Here is a 13,926-nt window from a genome sequence, read left to right on the forward strand (position 1 = left end):
CAACAAACAGCAAAGAGAGTGGCGTGAAGAAAGCAGAGTTCATGAAGGGAGGCGCCAGGGAAACAAGATCGGGAACCACTGCTTGAATCCCTTAAGAGTCCCTATCACTGCGAAATTAAAATACCGCTCATTTTACAGTAATTATGTGATATCATCAAATAGATAAAAGATAATCAAAAATTGGATCAAGACCTCCCTAGACAATATTATTGTGCATAATGTACCGTTATCACGAGTCACCTAGTAGCTTTCCGTTTGCAATTATTTAGAAACGCAAAAATAAATGCCGATTTTCTAAATGGCTGGAAATCGAAAGCAGATAAATGAGTCGTGATAACGGTATCTCACGCAAAATAATATTGTTTAGGGAGGTCTTGTTCCACTTTTCGATTATCTTTTATCTATTTGAAGATATCGTATAATTACTGTAAAATTAGCGGTACTTTAATTTCGCAGAGATGAGGCCTCTTAATGAGGATCTATTGCAGGGAAAGTCTAATACTTCCAGCGGAAACTCAAGCTCCAATAGTGTAGATCAAAGTTTTTACAGTTAAAAAGCTCATAGTTGGATTTGTCTCGGATGTTCGGTTCGCAGGCTGGCGTTTGATTGACTGTTTCGAATATCTTTTCGATTTTTCCTCTTCGGTGCTCTTTATTGAGTGTTTTGGTTGGCCACCACATTTTTCTCTCTGAACAAATTATACTACTCGAATTAAACGTGTATACAGAAATTTATTTCAGGAGTGGTCCAAAACTTTTGTGGGGAGAGCAAATTTAATATGAGAATAAATTATATTAAAAATTTGTAAAATCACCTCTAAAATTAAATTAAATGTACAGAAAAGTTGGGATTTCGGAGTGAGGGTCCGGAGCCCAGAATTCAACCCCTCCGTATGTCTCTGACTTTAATCAGGTCAAGGGAGCCGCGGTGGCTCAGTGGTAGAGCGTTCACTTCCGGTGCATGGAGTCCTTGGTTCGATCCCAGTTCGCGCCAAGTGAGCTTTGTGGTGGACAAACACCGTGTGCGTGGGTTTTCTTGGGGGTCTCAAGTTTCCTCCTACTTTCTTCATTCCACCATTTCATTCATTTCTCATCATCACCATCTCCTTTAGCCTAGCCAGCATAAATGGGATATAAAACTTAAAGATTTCTTCTTTTTTTTTTTTCCTAATCAGATCATGTCGCGTGAATGTTCTGTGAATAGAATCAAACATCGATTCTATTTTGTTGGGTCTTTATGTAACGCGAAGTTACTTTAGCACTGCCTTATCACATTTCAGTGCCGAAGAGACTAACTCTAATCAAACAATAAACAAAGCAAAGTGAGAGGTAAAAAAAAGTAAAATGAATTAAAGTTTGTGGTATAAGAGAGAAAGAAATTAGATAGGAAGAACTAATACCTACGTTAATGAATACGTATACTGTATACTGAAAAGAACTACAAATATTTTGTTGTTAATAGGAGACGGAAAATATCTAATAAAGCAAAACGAAATTAGACTCTTGATAAATAAGTTAATAGAATATTAAAAAATGAAATAATCGTCTCTCTTTTTGCACTCATAGAAAGGAAATAAGTCGTCTTCACGTATGTACACACGTAAAAAAGGTATTTGACGGTTGACAAATTTTCTTTCCCCAATAACTCGAGAACAAATGAATTAATCTGGATCTTTTTGTCGTTATCCTTAGAATAGTTATAATTTGATAACTTGCCAAAATCAGTACTCTAATAGGCTAATTTATTCTTGAGTTATTAGGAAAAGAAATTTTGTGAGCTGAAGAATACTTTCTTTCGTGACTGTATGCAGTTGTAATCTACTGTGCCTATGAACAGAATCAAAGTACGGTAATGAATGAACTACCGAAGTTAATAAGTACTAAAAAACTTCACTATCTAGATAATCCTCATAAACAATCCTTAATTAGTCCCATTATTAACTGGTATAAAAAACTTGCTTTGAAGTATACTTATACCGTATAGTATTGATCGATAACATGCGTGTGGCCTCTCTGAAAATTAGCATTCCCTTTTGGTGCAAACAAGGGAATCTTTCTCTGTACACGTACATGTTTTCATTGTAATTACAGAGCAAAAATTTTATTAATTTATTTGTGTTTTCTTTTCATGTATAGGTAGGGACATATACATATTTTAAAATGAACACGCACTTCTTTTTCAGAAGATACTTTTTCATAATTGTGTTGTATCATGTACTGTATTGGTTTGTAGTAATTATCTTAAATATTCGGATGAAATTCTATTATGCATGGCCTGTTACAAAAAATATCCAACACTTGGCCAGAAAAAACACAAATACTGACCTAGAAGTAACTAACTACTAACTGTATGGCATATGGAACCCGGAGGTTCAATGTTGCGTTCACAAAAGCTCTCCATTAACTTCATCCTTAGCCAATTGGATCCAATTTCTACTTTGTATTCCTATTTCTGCGAGATCTATCTTAATATTGTCCTCCTATCTGCGCCTACGTCTTCCTAATGCTCGTTTTCCGATTGGTCTTCCAGTCAAGACTTTGAAAGCGCTTCTACTTTCTTCCATTCTAGCTACATGACCTGCCCACCTAAGCCTCCTAGACCCTAACAATGTTTGGTAAACCGTATAGATTATGTAGTTCCTCGTTATGAAGTTTCCGACATTCCCCCATTCCCGTTCCTCTTGGGTCCGAATATTCGTCTCAGGATCTTGTTCTCAAATACTTTCAGTCTATGGTCTTCTTTCAGAGTAAGTGACCATGTTTCGCAACAATATAGAACAACAGGCATGATCATCGTTTTATATATTTTAAGCTTCAAATTCCTCGACAGAATTCGCAACGACAAGAGATTTTGAACTGAATAATAACACGAATTCCCTGCTCTTAGTCGACATTTAATTTTACCGTGAATATGATTTTCGTCTGGTAATATTGATCAAAAGTATTATTTGATATTTTAATGCATACATAATTTGCCGTATTACGATCCCGACAAACTTTCATGTATTAAGTTTTCTCTGCATTTACTTCTAAACCCATGCCCTGTAAGCATTTAATAAGACCTCTGCTTTTCTTTCTATTGTTCTCCTATCATCCCCTATTAAATTTACATCATCAGCATACGCCAAAATTTGGTGAATACCATTCAATTTTAAGCCCTGGTTGCTATTTTTAATTTTCCTTATAGCGTATTCCAGAATAAAGTTAAATAATAATGGCGACAGCGCATCTCCTTGTTTGAGGCCATTCTCTACGCAAAAGCTCGTGGACAAAAAATTTCCTACCCGGACTTTACTTTGGGATCATTTAAACATATCTTAATTAATCTAATTAGCTTTTACGGTATTCCAAATTCTGTAAGAATGTAGTACAATGTTTCTCTCCTAACCGAATCGTAAGTCTTTCTAAAATCAATAAATAGTTGATGTACCGGAGTATTGTACCCCCACTTCTTTTCGAGTATTTGTCGAATGGTAAATATTTGGTCGATAATTGATCGATTTCGTCTAAATGCGCACTGATAATCTCCAATAATTTCAACTGCGTATGGGGTCAATCTTGCTAATAGAATGTTTGAAAGGATTTTATAGGATGTTGACAGAAGAGAAATGCCTCGAAGTACTGACTACAGACTACAGATTAGACATACTGACCTAGAAGTATTAAACATTTTTTTTTTTTTAATAAAATATCCTTGGAACTGTATATACTCATACTTCTTCCAATGCAACAGTAAGTCCAGAAAATAGTGACAACTAAGGTCGTATTTGGTCTAATTATCATTCTTCCTAACGATCTTGTCAAGGAGAAGATACCCTCTATACAGAAAATCTGATAGTGTTTCAAAGCAATACAGAAAATCTGGTGATGTTTCAAAACAGTACTCAAAATCTCAAACCACAGCTCAATCTGGTGTGACGTTCAGCTCAGAAGTATGGCATGGCAGTTTTTTAAGATACCACAACATGATCATTGTGTAGAATTTTTAGAGGAAGTTCTGAAAGGAAGGGAAAACATGCTAAAATAAGATTTAGATAATGTTACTTCCTTGACAACTGCTCTTTTACCTAATTGATAAGAGCTCAAAAAAAAAAAAAAAAAGTAAGATTGCTTCATATCCACACAGACCAGTGGCGCACTCGAAATGGCAACTCTGTGGATGATGCCAATTTTATAACATTCGAATTCTTCTGAAGACTAACCGCAAGCTTTTCTTTGACCAAAAACCATTTAACTATTGCCTCACAAAGCAGAGATTCCACTGTTCTTTTTCTAAGCTTTGTTTCTAAGCTAATCGTAAGCTTCTAAGTTTTTAAAGGCAGCTGTCACATATTTGTAACTATAAATACAAAACAGTTATATCTGGACATCATGAATCTTCTCTGACTGAAGAAGTTGGTACGCATTGCAAATTGCAACTGCTGCACAATTCAGAATACGAAGAAAATTGCCTGATCTCAAAATTCTCGAACAAGAAACAGCACATTCAATGTGCGGTGACTAGGAAATTTGAAACAAAACTTTACAAAAAAATAGCACTAACATAAGAGAAAAGAGGGGAAAGTTAATTGAAATCACATTAAGAGAATAAAAGGTTAAAAAGGAGGGAAAGTGCTGGAAAATGATCTCTAACCTAACTGGAAGCAACACATGGCACCTTTGGTACTTTTGGAGAACTCGTTTCTGCTCTAAATGACAGAAAGCGCACACCTATAAATCCTAACGCTAGCCATGACGTTTCTCAGCTAAACACAATATATTCGAAACTTCTACCTCGATTTGTTTCATAATACATTTTTATGTTCCACGACACCAAATCTTAAGATTAAGTTCAGTATTTACTAAATGTACTATGACTTGTAAAATGCTTTTTTCTGAACGTGTGGAAGATTGGGTCATACATCCAAAACTTAAGTTACATGGATCATATAGTTTATGGCTTCGATTATTTTCCCCCCTTCAGTGTTACAAGATTTCATTGTTAATAGTTTATTTTATTGATATGAACAAGCGAACTGCTGCCTGTTTAAAGTTTGGCAGACATTTTCCACGTATTTTATTCTAAACCTACTGGATTATCTGTTTATCACGCAGACGACCTCAAACAAACAAACAAACAAAAACTGAAATCAACACCAGTCCAAAGAAAATGAACAAGGATAGAATCCCTCCACTAAGTATATCATTTATTTTAAGTAAAATATAGGTATTGAAACACAGTCAGATCTTCTATATATCTGTCAGGTATTTCTTTCTTAATCAATGTTCAAAGTGGAAAATCTCAGGAAGTGGTATAAACTGGAACGATAAGTTTTGCAATCGTGACGAAAAAAAAAAAAAAAAAAAAATCAGAGACGCTGCTCGTAACTCTCTTGAGGTAGGGACATGTCATACCCCCGGATACTCCCCGAACCACTTCGAGCACTGCCCTTAATAAATCGTTAGGTGGAATCAGACCAAATTTCACAATTTGCCTAAAATAATTGATGTGATTTTTACGCATATATGTGGATAAAACAAGCTGATAAAATGTTAGGCGAATTAACGCGTAAATCCACAAGCAAATTGCCAGCTAAGGACACTGTGCAAGCCGAAGAAATACACTCCAACACCTCTTCAGGACAAGAATCTTCTATGCTTCATCTGCTTTCGCATGGAAAAATTATGATTGATTCTTTTACAATAGACCGTTTATTTGTCGAAGTACTTCTGACCTTCGTCTCAGCATAATTAAACATACTGTAATTAGTTTTCATTTAAAAAATTCTTTAGAGATTTTTTCTCTCTCCTTTTTTCCGTATTTATTTGTGGTAAAGGCGTTCTTGTATCACGCACCTAAAGCGTAAAGACATGATTACCTCTATGCGTATACAATAAGTATTAATTATTTTAACACAGCAGTTGTTGTTTCTCAGCTGCTGTGTATTTCAAAGCAGAAATTAATATTTCATAACCACAAATAAGGGTCCTCTGACCTTCCTTACGTAATGGTATAATGACTACTTACGCAGACATATTATTATAATTAATTTCAGGACCATTAACTCCTGCATAACTAGTACCTCATGTACGTCACGTTTGGGCTCTCTTTTGTTGGTCGCTACACTCATTTCAAGATGCATGTACTCCCTCTATTCCCTCTTCAATTATGTTGTATTTTAAGGTACTTTTACAATCTTACTTATGCGTTTCTAGAAAGAATTTTAATGGACGTACCTTTTCAAACAAATAGTTTAATTTAAGGACTCTAAAACGTTGAAGTTGTCTTCGGTTTTTTTTTTTTTTTTTTTTTTAATGTCTCACAATTATGCACCGAGGCTAAGGGACGGAGATGATGAGACGAATGATAATAGTGGAACGTAGAAAGCGGGAGGAAACGGGAGAACCCGAAAAAACCCACACATATTATCATGTCCCCATGCCTAACCTATCTCTGCCATTGTAATTTTTAGGAAATTGAGGGACGCCATAGATATTTTGAAAGTGGAAGAACGACGTTCCTCCACGTTCCACCTCACTTGTACCCCTGGTATATACTAAAAGTCTTAAATATAAGGAATTTTCTAGTTACCGTGAAATTGCAGGAAAAAAAACAGCTACCTACGTCACAAATAGAAAAGTGACTAGTGATTGATGATACCCAAGGAAGGATTTCGAGTTTAACTTCCCCTCCCCTCTTAGCAACGTATATTGGAAAATATTAAGATATGAGCCATTTAGAGCAAAAGAGATTCAAATCCAATTACCAAAGTTGAGATGAACAGTGACAGTTCCGAGCCGTTTAAATCCAAATTCAGCCCCCATTAGTACTCCTAAGGAGAGATGTTCACATGTAAAAATAATTGAAAATGACCGATATCAGTGTCGAGTTCATAGTTTCTGGAGTCCCTAAGTTGATTGGTGACAGTTTTGGTGTCCTTTATGTCCAAAATGAACGTATTCTCCCCAAAATATGAAGGCCTTCTGGTAGTATATTATACATGCACAAAAAATGTTCGTGCAAAATATCCATTTCACATGGTTTTCGAGGAAAAAAATCTTCTAATTTTTAAAATGATTATTATTTTAAAATTTTAACTCCTGTAAAACTCCTATAAATTAAGAATTAACATTTTTTACTGATTAAATTGAATTGACCAAATTAAAAATTAACAATTTTTTACTCATTAAAATGAATTGTCTAAATTAAAAATTAACTATTTTTAATCATTAAATCGAATTGATTATATTAAAAATTATCAATTTTTTGCTGATAAAATTGAATTGGCTAAATTAAAAATTAACAATTTTTTTACTGGTTAAATTGAATTTACTAAATTATTTTTTTTACTGATTAAATCGTCAACTAAATTAAAAATTAACAATTATTTAACTGATTAATTTAATTGTCAAGTTTTTATCGGATTAATTACAAGCCTAATAAGGGAGTGAGTAATAATAATTCTTTTGCTTCTGCGACGATATACATTTGGGTTTTTAATCTATATACAGCCATAAAAAATAAGATACCTGAAAAACACTTCAGTATCCAAATAAATTAATGTTAAATGTTATAGCTCTAAAAGCCTATTCTGTATTTTTTCTTTTTTAAAAAAAATGTGAACAAGTTAATATCTTGTGTTCTTACTTACAGCATTGTAAAACACAAAATACCAAGGAAAATAAAGAAGCTTTTGAATGACAAAAAGATTTGAAAATAGTAATCTTGGCTTTTCCTTCTCTTTTGATAACCAACCAGAGAAGAAGCTCACAAGATAACCTACCTATCTCATTTATTTCTTCTTCCTTCTTCGTTTTCCTCTTTCTTTGTTCCTATTCTTAACTGAAAAGTCGACTCCATCCTTTGGTAGGAAAATTAAGGTTTTTATCACATTTTCCAACTGACAGAAGATGTATAGAAATGACAATAGAGGGCAGCAGTAGTTTTAAATTCAGTAAATGAGGGAAGTAAAAAGCTTAAAATTTATTCATTTCTCTTTTTTTTCTTTTTTCAATGTTTATATCTTCAATTCCTGTTTTAAAAGCTTCTTTTGTGTAAATAAATCAGATATAGCTTTAAAACAACAAGATACAATATAGTACTAATGACAAAAATTACACTAGAAGGAATTTGAAAGAAGGATTGTTTTTTAAAGAACATATTTGCTTCATTTTAATATCAAATATTGTATTATACTTGAAGATATATTTTCTTTAATTATAAAAGCAGGATATCATAAAAACAAGTTTACTGTCAGTAATTTCTACAGAAGTACATAAGTTCTTAGCTTCTTTCCTAACTTATCCTATCTTCTAGCTAGCTTACCTTATCTTCTAGCTAGTTTATCTTATCTTATTTTCTAGTTAGTTTGGTTTATTTAGATAACTGACCTTATCTTTTCGAAATATTGATTAATTGGCTCACTTGTTAGATTTTTACCGTCCTTTCAGTACCAAAGCTATTATTATGAAATTTTAACCAGAAACGTAACAAGAAATTCGATTTATATAAAGTACTGTGAATGAACTCATGTCTTTTGACTAATTGCCAGAACTGTTCATCCAGATCTCTCATTCCTAGTCATTTCCCTAATGTATATCCTTGTGAACAGATAAGTGATAAGTAAGCAAATAAAACATTCTATGTATCAGATAGTCCTAGTCATTTCTCTAATGCATATCCTTGTGAACAGATAAGTGATAAATAAGCAAATAAAACATTCTATGTATCAGATAGTTCTAGTCATTTCCCTAGTGTATATCCTTGTGAACAGATAAGTGATAAATAAGCAAATAAAACATTCTATGTATCAGATAGTCTTAGTCATTTCCCTAATGCATATGCTTGAGAACAGATAAGTGATAAATAAGCAGTAAAACATTCTATGTATCAGATAGTCCTAGTCATTTCCCTAATGTATATCTTTGTGAACAGATAAGTGATAAATAAGCAAATAAAACATTCTATGTATCAGATAGTCCTAGTCATTTCCCTAATGCATATGCTTGAGAACAGATAAGTGATAAATAAGCAGTGAAACATTCTATGTATCAGATAGTCCTAGTCATTTCCCTAATGTATATCTTTGTGAACAGATAAGTGATAAATAAGCAAATAAAACATTCTATGTATCAGATAGTCTTAGTCATTTCCCTAATGCATATGCTTGAGAACAGATAAGTGATAAATAAGCAAATAAAACATTCTATGTATCAGATAGTCCTAGTCATTTCCCTAACGTATATCCTTGTGAACAGATAAGTGATAAATAAGCAGTAAAACATTCTATGTATCAGATAGTCCTAGTCATTTCCCTAATGTATATCTTTGTGAACAGATAAGTGATGAATAAGCAAATAAAACATTCTCTGTATCAGATAGTCCTAGTCATTTCCCTAATGCATATTCTTGAGAACAGATAATGATAAGTAAGCAAGTTAAACATTCTATGTATCAGATAGTCCTAGTCATTTCCCTAATGTATATCTTTGTGAACAGATAAGTGATACATAAGCAAATAAAGCATTCTATGTATCAGATAGTCCTAGTCATTTCCCTAATGTATATCCTTGTGAACAGATAAGTGATAAATAAGCAAATAAAATATTTTATGTATCAGATAGTCCTAGTCATTTCCCTAATGCATATGCTTGAAAACATATAAGCAGAAATAAGCAAATAAAACATTCTATGTATCAGGTATTCCTGGTCATTTCTGTAATGTATCTATATCCTTGTGAACAGATAAGTGGTAAATAAGCACATAAAACATTCTACGAATCAGATAGGTATGCCTATTAACTTGTCATAGATACGTAAGTAAGTGAAATATTCTATTCATAAGATAATTATTAACTATCATAGATAAATAAAGAAAATATTCTATATATCAGAATAATATTAACTATGATAGACAAAGAAATTAAATATTCTATTTATCAGATAACTATTAACTGTCACAGATAAATAAATAAAATATCCTATATATCAGATAACTATTAACTGTTATAGATAAGTAAATGAAATATGCTAAATCAGATTACTATTAACTATCATAGATAAGTAAATAAAATGTTCTGAATTAGATAATTATGAACTGTGATATATAATTAGTTATTTTAAAGTATAAAATATACATCGTAATGCATTAATTTACTACAAATATTCAATTGTTATGTCGATTTAGGATTTAGGATTTAGATTTCCGGGCTTTCGGAATCTATGGCCATGTTATCTTGTCACATTTGAGGAATGACATTCCTCAGCGAGCACACTATCGGGGTTAACGGAAGGAAGAAATGATTGGAGAAAGAAGGAAGCGGCCTGGGACCTATATGTTAGGTACCACCCCGGCATTTTCCTGTTGGGAATGAGGAAAAGCCAGGAAAACCTCATTCAGGATGGCTGGCCTAAAAAAAAGCTTTTTACACTTGTTCGGCCGAGTGACCCCACCGGTAATCAAACCCGGGACTCACACTGAAGGCGACAGCGTTAGCGACTACGCTACGCGGGCTTTATGACGAAACTTAACGTCCGTACTCGGTGCCAGGATTATGGAACAGTAATTTAATGAACCCAAAACATTTCCATTGGAAATCGAACCCAAATGTCTTACACCAAAGCACGAAATCCCATTTTTAATTTAGTTTCGTCATTCATTTGATTTAAAGAAAATCATTCACAATGGTAGTGTACCGTAGATCTTACATGATCGATGAAAAATTCATCCGATATTTATTAAAATTGGTATGATGGTAAATCTTGTCGATCTTAGTACGCATAAAATATTGTGATGTGCAGATCTTTGATTCCAGAGTTATGGAATATAAAAGTTGGGAGTTTGAATTTAATGGAATTCTTGCATAATAATAATAGTAATAATAATAATAATAATAATAATAATAATAATAATAATAATAATAATAATAATAATAATAATAATAATAATAATAATAATAATAATAATAATAATAATCTCTAGGCGAACAATGAAACTTGTGCAGCCTTGACCAGCTTGGCATGGTGGTAGGTATTAATGAGCTTAATAAGCACAGCAAATGGAGGTCTTTGGTTACCGAGCGTACAGATCAAAGTTGAAATTTGAACTTAATCAGATTTCTCCCAGCTCCAGTCCAAAAAAAAAAAAAAAAAAAAGTCTCTAATTCCTATTTACCTACGTAGAACAAAAATGTATGGAACAAATGCGCTATTAAATGTTCATTTGATTCATAAGAAAGTAAAAGGATGCGACAGTTGATTAGCGATGTAAACACAGTGAGCATTTACAACAAATATTCGCTTAATTATTAAAAAAAAAAATAAATGATGGACAAATTTATCTGCATTAGGGAAACTTCGGAACTTGTACGGAAAACCCAGAGACCCAGAAACTAACTTTCTAAAAAATAGAATAACTCTAGTCTAAATTTCCACGATATCTTATTTACAAGAAAGAAAAAAAACTCCTAGAACTGAAAATTTGTTATTCACTAAATAGGAACTTCCAAACCACTATAATCCTTAGACCTAACCAACGATGAATATTATATAACATGATATTCTTGAACAAAATATTTAATAATCTAGAAAGCAGTGGACTTTTTTTCGAACTTTCAAATAAATACGTACTGCATAGAAAAACACACATACATAGACAACTATATTTTCTTTCATTGTACAGTCCCCAGCAAAAGAAACCTGCAACATGAGCATGTAAGTTTATTGTAAAACGATGAAGTCTTTTGCTCCAAAATAAGTGTGCAATGGAGGACGTCGAGGTTTCTCCTGGCCTGATTCGTGCCACTTAGACGTTATGTTGATTCCCTGGGCTGTTAGGCGTAGTTTCACAATAAACTTACATGCTCATGTTGCACGTTTTTTGCTGCGTACTGTACAAAAGCACGGACGAATATTTTGTCAGCAACATGGCTAATGAGTGCAACCTACATTAGACAAAAAAGGAAGAGTAATTAATATAGATATTTCTGCTGACTACCTTATAATGTTTGAAAAAAAAAATTGCTCGATTTCTGTCCATGCAGCTTTCTTTCTTCTACGTACCTCTTTGTCGATCCCTCGTTTAAACTACTTCTTACGATGTTTTCCTTCTTGGAATGAGACTCCATTACTGGAGAAATACGATCATGTCCTTAAAATGGGTCTGGAATCAATTTTAAACTGCTCCTTAAGCGACGAATCTTGGATTCAAGCATCCTTACCTGTGAGATTAGGGGGTCTTGGTATTCGACGATCCGTGGATATGGCGATTCCTTCCTTTTTAGCGTCCTACCACGGATCTCTTCGTTTAGTCGAGGCTCTTCTTCCGCAAGGTTACCACCTAGTCCCAGATGGCACAGTTCAAGAAGGCTCTACCAAATGGAAAAATTTAACAGATACAGATCTTCCAGAAATTAACAAAAGAGGTTCTCAGGCATCTTGGTACACACCAATTGCAGCGCATTTTCATGAACTTCTCTTACAGTCAGTTATTGCTCCAGAGGATAAAGCCAGGATTCGTGCTGCCTCATCCCTACATGCTGGGGCATGGTTGAATGCATTACCCTCCCCACCATTAGGTCTTCATATGACTAATGAGGCATTTCGAATCTCTGTCGCCTTAAGATTAGGTGCAGATATTTGTGAGCCACATCGCTGTCCAGCTTGCGGGGATCAAGTTAAGCAACGTGGCCTGCATGGCCTGTCATGCATGAAGAGCAGGGGTAGACACTCTAGACACTCCTCTGTGAATGTTATCATTTTACGAGCCCTTACCACAGTTGGAATTCCTTCAATACGTGAACCTTCAGGATGTTGTCGTTCAGATGGTAAACGACCTGATGGCATGACATTAGTTCCTTGGTTGAAAGGCAAATCACTAGTTTGGGACTTTACGTGTTCAGATACATTTGCCCATTCAAGTCTCCCTTTAGCTGTTATGAATGCTGGGGCTGTTGCTAGTCGTAGAGAAGTAGAAAAGCAAAGGAAATATAACAGCCTCCTTGATAAATTTATTTTTGCTCCAATTGCCATCGAGACTAGTGGTGCTTGGGGATCTGCAAGCCTTGATTTTATTAGAGAAGTAGGCAGACGCATTTCTATCGTTACTGGAGATATTCGTTCAACATCTTTCTTAATACAACGCATGTCTATTGCTATCCAACGTGGCAACGTGTCGTCGGTTCTTGGCACCTTACCACATGGAAAAGAACTAGATGAGATATTTCTTCTCTAACACAGAGGACAATACTAAACATTTGTACAACTGGACGACGTGCTATGCAAGTAGGGTGTGGTGTCATTGGATGGCGTGGAAAGGCAGGCAGTGGCACTGGATGTGATGCCGTTGATAGGTAGTTTTCTACCCCTTCCTTTGGTTCGACTATCGAAATATGTTTCCTGTTGACTTAGTTATTTTTTCTTAATTGTTTCATAAATTTATTTAATAAATGTGCCATTTTTACTGTTTGTCGTTTGCGCAACATGTAGGCTACATTTCCTGATAATTTTGTTTTCATATACAGTTTGTTATAATTTCATTTGTATTTCTTTATGTCATATAGGTCCATAAGCTTCTCATGTATTCTGGTTTGAAATAATGATTTGATTTTAGAATTAAAAAAACTGCAACAATAAAAAAATTTACAAATATAAAAAAATTGTAAATTTATATAAGTAAAAAATGAAAGTAACTATGTTTGTGACGTAATAACTCTTGAACCACTCGACCGATCTTGATCAAATTTTCAACATAGATGAGGTTCGGGCCAGGGATGGTTTTTATCACTTGAATTGGACAGTACAACTTAGGACAGGAGGAGGGTTGAGATATGTAAAAAAAAAAAAAAAAAAAAAAAAAAAAAAAAAAAAAAGATAGAAAATGACCGATATTAATGTCGAATCAATAATTTTCGGGTTTGCTGAAATGAACAGTGACACTTCCAATTGTC

Source organism: Thermobia domestica, chromosome 16, assembly GCF_964235325.1.
Source record: "Thermobia domestica chromosome 16, izTheDome1.hap1.1, whole genome shotgun sequence".
In the NCBI taxonomy this organism is placed as follows: Eukaryota; Metazoa; Arthropoda; class Insecta; order Zygentoma; family Lepismatidae; genus Thermobia; species Thermobia domestica.